The sequence below is a fragment of the Carex rostrata genome, chromosome 33 (genome assembly GCF_964058835.1).
Source record: "Carex rostrata chromosome 33, lpCarRost1.2, whole genome shotgun sequence".
Taxonomy (NCBI): Eukaryota; Viridiplantae; Streptophyta; class Magnoliopsida; order Poales; family Cyperaceae; genus Carex; species Carex rostrata.
In genome coordinates this window covers 3,736,449-3,748,112 of record NC_135950.1, presented here as the reverse complement: position 1 = coordinate 3,748,112, position 11,664 = coordinate 3,736,449, and the positions used below count along the sequence as shown (strand labels likewise).

Sequence of the window (11,664 nt, the reverse complement as noted above, 5' to 3'; positions counted from 1 at the left end):
GAATAATAAATGCATAACTAATGGCTACACAACAAGAATGAGACACTTTTTGCGAGGATAAAAAAGTGACTATTTGCGACGGACAACTCTCATTGTTCAGTTTTTTCTTTTTGCGACGGACGACCGTCGTAAAAGCGTTTTTTCTCTCGCAAAAAGTGTCTACTTTGTTGTAGTGCTAGTATCGTGCCTGTGCGTTGCAACGGGAATATATTATAAGAAAAAAAAATTATAAAAAATATATCAATGAAAATAATAATTATCCAAAAATTAAGAGACATGTTAATAGAGAATTTATATGATTTCGTATTTTTAATTAACTTGAATCGTGATCTCTGATAATAATTTGATATAAAAAAACATAAATAAAAAGTGTTATCGTGTGTATATATATAATATATATACACACACACATTATAAGAGAAATATATACACACGTTCCAATTTATATTCTTCTTTGTTTCCAATTTAGAATATATATACACACACACATTGATATATTTTATATGGAAAATATATTCTAAATTGTCCACAACAATATGTATAGAAACAAAGAAAGAAAAATAAGGAAAAAAAAATGATTTCCAGTATGATCCGTATAGAAACGAATAAGTAAGGAAACAAAGAAATAAGAAAATAAATGGTGGAGTCTACTTAATTGAAGAGGAGAAATATGAAAATAAAGAAATAAGGAAACAGATAAATATATCGCTAAATTTCAGAGTCGGTTTAATTTTAATTGCAACGTACTGTGTGGCAACACATGTGGTGAGTATGTTTTTAACTAAATTTAGACTTTTATACATAAAACAGATGCATTTAATCAAAAGAAGACAAATTATGCAATTGGAGAGCTGAGATTAAATCTGAAGTTTCATCTTTCAATCATAGCCATTGGCAGATCGGACACCCAACGTGCTTAATAATGAAATGGAGAATTATGTTTAGATATGTCAAAATTTCATATCGGCTTGGGTTCATATTGGATCATCAATATTTTATTCCTTTTTTTTGGACAGATAAGATTCGATCCGACATGTTTTGTTCAAGATGTCCGATCATGATGTTGGGATTTTTCTTTAGGCCCAAATAAGGCCTAAGGCCCAACTCCCTCCCCACCTCTTCTATTTAATCTCTTGTAACCTAACTGTTTTGGGTAAGTGGTGGCTGCTGCTTCTCGTGCAAGACAGAAAGTGAGAAAGAGGGAAAAGAGAGAGAGGTAGAGATAGTGAGATAGAGTGATTGTTTGTACTAACAATTGAAACACTCTTGTATCCCTTGTAATCTCTTGTTTAATAGTGTAGTTTGTCGGTTGGTTGCCGCCCGGTGGAGTAGGCTTGACCGAACCACCTAACCTTTTGTGTGCTTTCTCTTGTATGCTTTCTCTTGTGTGCTTGTTGGACTTGATCTATCTCGCGGTAACATCTTTCCTCTATGGTTTTGGTTGCATGCAAGTTGTAGTTGTCTCTAATTGCTTGGATCTTGTTGGTATATGGTATATTGAGTCTTTTGTGGGTTTCTTATAGTTGGTACCTGTGTACCGGTATTCCGCATTTCTTTGAATAACCCCAACAAGTGGTATCAGAGCTTCAGGTTATTTGGTACGGTTTCTAACATGAACAAGAATATGACAAACTCTAATATTGCATTTGTATTTGGGATCGAGAAATTTGACGAGAGACAAAATTTTGCATTGTGGCAAGGTTCGGTCCGTGATGCCCTCGTGCTTCAGGGTTTGGACGATGCCTTGAATGATACCAAACCAAAGGACATGGATGATGGTAAGTGGAAAACGATATGCGGTAAAGCCCTTAGTATAGTCCGGTTTTGCTTGTCGGATGAAGTCAAAGCCTCGTTCATGGCCGAAACTTCTCCGAATGAGTTGTGGAAGAAACTGGAAGATATGTACCTGTCTAAGTCCTTGGCTAGTCAGACTGCTTTGAAAAAACAATTGTACCGGCTTAGGATGGAAGAGGGTATGGATTTGAGGGCCCACCTTGGTGCGTTTAACACTTTGATAAGAGATGTATTCAATGCGGGTGGAAAGATCGAGGAAGAAGATCAAGCTTGTTTGTTTTTTGCATCCCTACCAAAGTCGTATGATTCGATTATGATGCCTTTGCTAGGGTTGAAGAGCGAGCTCACCATGGCGGAAGTGACTGCCGTACTTTTGGATTTCGAGTCCTTGAGGTAGCGTGAGGAGGATGGGTCAGAGTCCTCTAGCGCGCTTATGACTGCATCGGATTGGCGGCGACGAAAGAAGTCCGGCCATGGAAAATGCCATAAATGCGGCAAACCCGGTCACTTTCGACACGATTGTCTCGAGTTACAGCTGGATCGTCCACCTACACTTGTAGGCGATCGCACGGTAGTTGCGGTCGGTCATGATGGTGATGTCATTGTGTGTACAGGTGAGGGGGATGTGTATGAGGTTGTTAGTGACGGGGCATGTAGTGGTAGTGGTGGCGTCTGTGGTAGCTGGGTGATAGATTCCGGGAGTACATTTCATATTTATCCATGGAAGGAGTGCTTTGATTCCTTTCCAGACTTGTCCGGTAGTGTCGTGATTTTGGCTGATGGATCGACTTTGTCAGTTGTCGGAGTTGGTTCGGTTAGGTTCCGGATGTGAGATGGTATGATTCACATGATCATCGGTGTTCAGTACCTACCCGGTATTCGACGGGGTCTTGTGTCACTTAGTGAGTTGGATTCACGCGGTATGAGCTACGGATCCGCGGTGGATCCATTGACGTACTTCGAGGTGACATAGTTGTCATTCGAGGTACCAGACGCGGTGGTCTCTATGAGATGGTTGGTACGGTGGAGTCCGCGGCCACTGTCGTACTAGTCAGCACTTCTACAGGCGACGTACGGCTTGATGGGGCGAGCGGTATAGCCTTCGTCAGGACTGTGCCTGTGCTTACTAGCAGCCATTGTACCGTGGCTTTATGCGAGGCCACGAGGAGCGGAGTTGTATGAGGTGACGACGTGACACGTTGCGGTGGAGCTATGGTGGTGGACACAGGTCGTATGGTGGAGCGTGCCATTGGACAGTGACCTGGACGGAGGCGAGCCGGTGGTGGCAAGTTTGGCCACCTTGATACTTGCAAGTGCCTTGATGCTGGTGGAGGCAGGCGTAGACATGTGGTGACTGACACTGTATGGGGCACTGGACCTGGGTGGTTGCGGGCCGTGGACTCAGGTTTGATGCAGTAGTCTCTGGACAGACAATTATTGGACCGTAACGGTTGGCGATGGAGTGAGTTGCCAATTTGAGCCTACGGTGGAGATTGTTGGGATTTTTATTTAGGCCCAAATAAGACCTAAAGCCCAACTACCTCCCCACCTCTTCTATTTAATCTCTTGTAACATAAGTGTTTTGTAAGTGGTGGCTGCTACTTCTTGTGCAAGACAGAAAGTGAGAAAGAGAGAAAAGAGAGAGGTAGAGATAGTGAGATAGAGTGATTGTTTGTACTAATAATTGAAACACTCTTGTATCCCTTTTAATATCTTGTTTAATAGTGAAGTTTGTCAGTTGGTTGCCTCCCGGTGAAGTAGGCTCGACCGAACCACCTAACTTCTTGTGTACTTTCTCTTGTATGCTTTCTCTTGTGTGCTTGTTGGACTCGATCTATCTCGCGGTAACATATTTCCTCTATTGTTGTTGGTTTTGGCTGCATGCAAGTTGTATTTATCTCTAATTGCTCGGATCTTGTTGGTATACGGTATATTGGGTTTTTTGCGAGTTTCTTGTAGTTGGTACCTGTGTACTGGTATTCCACATTTGTTTGAATAACCCCAACACATGATTACTTCTGACATAGTGTTTTTAATTTAATGGTTGTAATATCAGTCATACCAGCATTATCTAAATATATTCTGAAACACTTTATTATTAATGAATTTTGTTGGTTTCTTAAATAACTAGCTAATATCAATTTACAACTAGTAAGGTACCCTAATAATAACATTTAGTTGGCTGTTATAAAACGTATAGATGTTAATGTGTTAGATAAAATTGGAGAATTTTGTGATTTGAGATTTATACAGAGGATTTGAACGGTCCAGATTTTTCATATATCAACTCAAATTTGGGATATCTCATAGGATGCTCGGATCTCAAAACCACTTCACTCTTTCACCTGAGGTCACATGATATTTTTCTATAGATCCAGACTGTTCAGTCAATATCCGCACAAATATATTAAAGGAACCCCATGCATTTCACCTCATTGGTCCAGATTCTGATCTGGTCGGTGAGGATTAAACAGAAATATTTTTACTTACAAAACTAATTGTATGAGGCAGTTGTTTAGAAATTTGGCAAATCCATTTAAAATTTCTGTATATTGATCAAACATATTTCATAATTTCTGCAAAGCTTCAAGTTGAAATCAACAGTGGTCCGAGTTAGAACAATTGGAAAACATTTGTTGATTAGAAATATATAAAATTCAACCAGCTCTAGCTATTGTTGCAAAATAAAGAGTGTAATCAACTTGAATCAAACAATTAAATTCAAAATTAAAAGATTAAAAAAAAACAAATATATAGCACATACCAATTGTATGCTTTCCGCGCGAGAGTTGTTTTTCCAAGCCCACCAATTCCCCAAATCGAAACGACAGAACGTCTCTTAGTAGTCTCATCCAGCAACTCCTTGACAACATGGTCTCGGTCCTCCTTATACCCGACAATGTCAGGATCAATGTCCGGTAGCACGGGTGACCTAATAGGCGGTTTGATCTCTCCACTGTCCTCGCCCAGAGTATTAATTCCATACCTTGTTGAAATTAATATATTAGTTAGAAATAATAAATATAATTAATTGGTTAATTAGTCAAATATAATTAGAGTGAATGTATTTGAAATTTATACATAAATTAAGTGTTTATATTTTCTAGAGTTAAGAGATCAGAAAAATATTAATTAGTATGAAAATTTAAGCTACCTAAATTTTTTTTCATCATTAACTCTTCCACTAAATACACAAAACAAAGTGCTCTAAATCAAAATTAACATAGGTCGTGAATAAACCAACATATATACCTGACTCTACTCGTCTCGATCTCAGTCAACCTTGTTTGGATCTTAGTTATCTCATGGACAAGTTTGTGTACAACCGGTAGTTCTTTTGTTGTCTTCAACTTCTTTTTCATGGACTCCATCATGCCAATGGGTTTTTGCGGTTTTAGAGAGACCTCCGAGAGAAAGGTGTCAATGGCATCTTCTATTAGGTAGGCAACATCTCTCATCTCGTTTACCCAATGCTTTTGTCTCTCATCAGTTATCTTCTTTTTGTCAGCATCCTTCATGAATGCCTGAATCCAGTCGAGTTGACGGGTCACTGTCTCTACTTGCTCATCGATGTTGTATAGGAGTAAAGCCTCTTTAACTACAACATCAGTGAGTTTGCTCAGCACAAACTTTACAATGCTCTCAGCCATCTCTCTTCTGTATTCTAGGTGGTAGCTGAAACCAGTGAGAAACAAAAAGTTGAATGTTGAAGACATATATAACAAAAAGTAGCACATAATACTCTTTGGGAAATTTTATCAAAATTTGACGTGCACAAATAAAACAAGCAACAAGATGTATGGTGTTCACCACATAATCACAGAAGCAAGAAAGAGAAGAAAAAAACCTGAAGAAAGTATAGATCGAGGAGTGATTTTCTTACCAACGAGGAGAGAAGAAAGAAATTGGAGTTGAGTTGCAGAGCCCTAGCTAGAGGCCGGTGGAGAGAAGTAGGAGAGCAAATGAGCAATATATAATTAGAGAGGTGAGACTGAGAGCTATATCAAATCTCTGAACTGATGGAGACGACTCGATCGGTCAATAATAAGCAATATATAATTAGAGAGGTGAGATTGAGAGCTATATCAAATCTCTGAACTAATGGAGACGACTCGATCGGTCAATAATGGCATATGAGAACTGATGGGAATAGGGGTGTCAATAGGTACGATACGGGGTGTCTTGGAATATTTTTTGAAAGTAAAGTAAAGTTAGTCAATATAGCGTGTCTTGGAATATTTTGTTAGTCAATATAGCGTGTCCTGGAATAGTTAGTTTGTTTGATTTTTCTTATTGTCAATTTGATGAGAAGCTTAATTTCTTTATAATTGTATAATTGTGACGTGTGTGCATTATTTCCCGGCTTCATCAATATTCAACTATCAAAAGTATTTGACCAGTCAAAACTGGACATGTTCATTTTGAATCGATCTGATCACTATTAATTTGTTATCGATCGATCCTTCAAAATCCATAATTTTTTATTTGTAGTAATTAATATAAAATAATATAAGATAATATAATAAGTGGCTGAGTTATGTAAGCATTTACAGATTCGGAAAAAAAAATCGGATCCAATATTAATTTAAAGCTTAAAAATATCTTCAATTCAATGGATCCCACCACATGAACACAACAAACCATATAAATTCGGTATTATTGGATCCCATAAAAGATAGGGGTGCAAACGGATAGGATAATATACGATCGTATCCGGATCTGTCTCGGAAAATTTGATATGGATATCTAATTATCCGAATTTCCGTGCTAATACAGATCGATATAGATATAATTTTGAATTTTAATTATCCGTATCTATATAATAAATATATAATATATAGTTTAATATATATTATAAAAATATTTATGTATATATCTATTCCGTATCCAAAAATTAAAAGCATTTGCACCCCTGATTAAAGATGAGGGGGGAATAAAAAAAGGTTTGGAGCTGGAAACAAAACTCAGATTCAATCTAGCTGCAGCTTGGATCTTCTGTGACCAATTTATAACGAGGTATATTGTGTTCCATACAGAAATTGGATCCAGAAATTTTTTTCGGCTTCAAAAATTGAATCTGATTTTTTTAGATCAATCTATGCCATCTAAAATTTCACATGCTCATTCTAATATTCTATATTATTTTATATTAATTTCTATAAATAAAAAAATATGTTCAAAATCCTGCATCACATTCATGTACCATATATAGTATATCATATATATTCCTGTCCTCAACTCAAGCATTGTTAAAAAATATCAAGATAAATAATCATATTTTTATCAAGTAAATGTATGATCGCAAAAAGTAAATGGTTATGAGTTATGATATCGTACAATATGCTATATGTGAATAGATATTTTAACAGAATACGATGAATTTTTTAAAAACAAACTCTGAATGCTAAATAAAGAAATTAAAAAGAAAAAACTTTGAAAGCTAGGTACTTACTTTGTCATCTTGCAAAAACATAAAACAAATCATTTTTTTGAAATTAGGCTGTGGATAAGAGCTAAATCGGGGCTGGAATGTTACGTGTGTTTAAAATATGTCATATTTTACGATATTTTGAAGAATTTCGAATTTAATGTCACAATCAATTCATCTCATGGTACCGAGAATAAGAATGCCAGTGCATGCTCAAAGAAAAAGAATGCCTTCATTGCTGCTAAAATTGAAGTTTGAGCTGCTACAATTGGGTAGGCATATTAAATTTTAGGGGTGTAAATGGATCCCGATTATCCGGCGGATATCCGCTCCGAATCTGTTCAAAACGGATATGGATAATCCCGAATAAAGATCCAAATATTTATTGGGTATGAAAAAATAACCTGGATGCAAACATGGATAATTCCGTAAGAGTCTAAACAGAACGGATATCCAAATATATCCGGATCCTTTCGGACCCAAACAATTTAATTCTCCATAAGTATCTTTCCTGTCGTATCTTTTCGTAATGTAATTAATATTGTGCTCATATATTAATTATTTGATTTTCATAATTTTTATATACAATTTCTATTTTTAATGCTATAGATAAAAAAAAAAGTACCAACTACCAACTATCAACTACCAACGATAGCCTCCATGCGATCCAGGGGATTTTGTTGAAAATGATAATTAAGGTCAAAATTCATCTCAAATATTCACCAATTAAATCACTGGAGGAGTCACAGCGGATGTTATTCACTGATCTGCTATAAAATACTCCTTGTTTTATTCAGAAAATGAAGAATACAATATTTTAATGGAAAACAACCTGACTACATATTATATATATAATGTTGGTATAAATTTTCAGAATATTCGGATAGTTAGAAATTAATTAAAATAAATCAAATTGAAATAGAGTTACCCGGATCGTGTATGGAACACTTTTCTTAAGCGTATTCTGTCTCATCGTGCAAGATGGAACCGCAACCAAGATAATCCGGAGTTGTTGCTCCTTAGGCACGCCATGGAAGCAACTGACAATAACTCTGCAATATCCAGCATAGATCAGAATTTAATTAATTGGGATAAAATACAAATGGAGGATCAATCAAAGGAGACTTTCAGTGGAAGCTAATCAAAGAAACATATTTGGTTTCTTATTTGTTTTATTTCTCCGATGTCTTTCAACAGAGAAGGATGTACCATTTATAATATTCAAAACATTAGCAATTGATCCGCTGATTAATTGTCTTAAAGAGATATTAATAGAGATTAACGAGATACAAAGGTGGCTCTGTACTGTAATGTCTTCAAACGGAATTGAAATAATTACATATGAAATTTAAATTTGAACACTCTGAAAATATTACAAATAGATATTTTAATCAAATATAAGATATTGAGTTGGAATTTTGAGTTTTCAAATAAAGTTCTAAAAATCCCCCACAAAACTCAAAATTTAAGAATATCAAACGGAAGATTATACCGAAACAAATTGCTGAATATTTATATTGTGCATCGATGAAGTAGTTTAGAAATTTTGAACTTTATCTAGTATCGATAGCTTTAATTTGAAGGAAACAGAGTGAACTATGTCTTGAACTCGTTCATTTTATCCAAAATTCAACTACCACACACACAATATGGAGCTTCTCGTCGCGGTACACGAATTAATGGCCTTACGCAAGTCTTGAATTTTTCATGAGAGTCTTAAAGGCTTACCCATACCTCGTACTGCGGCTGTATACAGACACTCTCATATAGGTCAGTTACCTACCAACGATATGTGTAGATTCATATCCTGCGGAAATTATCGCCTCGGTCCTTATTAAGAGCTAAATTGCTCAACCTACCATCTACATAGAGCACACTCACCATAGGGATGGGGTTTGGAGTCAATACTCCTTAAAAGTGTGCGCTCTTTTGATCAACTTATCGGCTTGTTATTACCCATTGAATCTCAATCAAGGGATCGCCTATCAGAGATTGGATTACCACCGCAAGAAGACCTATTAGGGCTAAACCCATCCCCCTCGATGAAATTATTAGGACTTTAATTTTAGTCAATTATATATATAACTTTTATGTCAATCAATTATCATTCATTGCTTGAGCTTGTAGTTTCTTTTACCTGTCAAAGAAACTTGCAAAACAACATCCTTCGAATAATTGTAATTAGCTACAATGCTCTCAGCCATCTCTCTTCTGTATTCTAGGTGGAGCTGAAGCTCGTGTGAAATTAATCAAATATATATGTTGGTGTATTATGAGAAAGGCGTGAGAAAAAAATAGGAACAATTTAAATGCCTCAAGTGGTCGCTGGTTCATGCGTCAATTCAAAGGTTAATTAATTATTTAATAAATAGTGGTTGTTGGTGCGCGCAATGTCTTGGTCGTCTCACGAAACCATTAATTATATCTAATTTCTTATTTTCCAATATGGGGTCCACTCTGAAGTGGTCGTGATAACTGGACAGAGAAGTCGGTCAACATTATTTTGGATTATAAGGATTTTTTAAATCCAACGCGGCTCATAAAGGACAAGTCCATATATGCAGTTACTTGGAAAAGATTTTGGTAAGGTCACGGAAAGAAAGCAGGTGGAGATCAGCACCCACATTTTTCTCCGAATCCGTAGATGCTTACAAAACTCAGCCACTCATTATATTATCCTATATTATTTTAGATTAATTTCTATAAATAAAAAAAGTTGATTTTGAAGGAATGATCCATGACAAATAGTGATCATATCAATTCAAATGGACATGTCCAATTTTGACTAGTCAAATACTTTTGATAGTTGATGTTGAAGACAGGAAATAGTGTGCACACATGTCACAATTATAAAAGAAATTAAGCTTCTCGTGAAATTGACAACAAGAAAAATCAAACAAACTAACAAATATTCCAAGACATGCTATATTGACTAACTTTGCTATTACGCGGTTCAGTCTAACCAGTCAAATAATAAAATCAAAGGATAATTTTTCATATATCCTTCAAAACTCTTGTGATTTCTTATTTACTCCTCAAGTCTTTAATTTGTCTTATTTATCTCTCAACTTGTTGAACTGTTTCTTATTTGCCCTTCCTCTAATTAATCTTTCACTTAAATTATAAAAAATCCTTAAATTATCTATGTTTTCAAATAAAAGACAAAATTGCCCTTTGTTCTTTCTCTTGAAGCACAAAATGAATACCAGCCAAAATACAACATTTCTTCTATGTTTTGCATTGAAGGCTCGCCCCGATTCAATTCAATTAAAAGCTATTAAATAAAAAAACTACACTATATAAAAGTTTATTTCTTATTACTATTCGACAAATACTGATGGTATGGTATTTCACCGCTCATTTTTGGTTGGAAGAGAGGGATTGGAAGGGCGCTCTGGAAACATGAATTAATGCATCTACAAGGGAAAATGAACCGCTCATGCAGGATTGGGAATTTCCAAGGACAAATCAATGTTTCCATTTATTAAACATTTTCTAATTCCAGGATGCTGGTTTACAGAAATTTAATGCTTCCAGATTGTTCTACTCCTATCTTCAAATTACATCAACGCGTTTCTTCACTGTATAAATACAAGTTCATCTTCATGACACTAGTGGAAAATAAGCAATCAGGATCGGTTATATAAGTCTATTAGTATCGGAATATAACCGATCTTGATGAAGGCGATACTGATACTATCAGGATCGGTTCCATATTTTATACCCAACCGATCTTAATAAGTATTATCTAGATCGGTTATATCTCAGAACCGATCTCGTTAATTTACTATCAAGATCAGTTATACATCAAAACCGATCTTGATAGTTTAGTATCTGGATCGGTTTTTCCTATAACACCGATCTTGATATAATTTTTCAAATTTATATATTCCTATATTTTGACATATCAAGATCGGCTCAACATAAAAAAACCGATCCAGATACTTAACTATCAGGATCGGTTTTAATTTTTCTATTTAAAACCGATCTTGATAGTTCAAAATATAATAATAAAAAAATTTCCAAAATTATATCAAGATCGGTTTCATATATAAAACCGATCCAAATACTACTATCTAGATCGGTTTTGTATATAAAACCGATCCAGATCTATCAAGATCGGTTTTGTAAATAAAACCGATCCAGATAGTTGTATCTGGATCGGTTTTATGTACAAAACCGATCTTGATAGTAGTATTTGGATCAGTTTTATATATAAAACCGATCTTGATATGTTGAAATTTAATTTTTTATTTTTAATTAGTTTTCTAGATCGGTTTCGTAAACAGAACCGATCCTGATGTTGTGTTGAATCTAAAAAATAAAATTTAATTTAATAGGCCAGATTCCATATATTTATACTGGCCTAATATGCTACAGATACAAATCACATAAAAATATTGAAATAGATATGCATACAAACATACACATCCTAAGTTAAA

The 11,664-nt window shown here is 35.4% G+C and overlaps 1 protein-coding gene across 1 annotated transcript in view; it reads right to left on the bottom strand.

The window, feature by feature from the left end:
- The window catches only part of LOC144548599 (disease resistance protein RPP13-like), a 112,872-nt gene that overhangs the window by 3,438 nt on the left and 97,770 nt on the right, over positions 1–11,664 (bottom strand). The window lies entirely within an intron of this gene.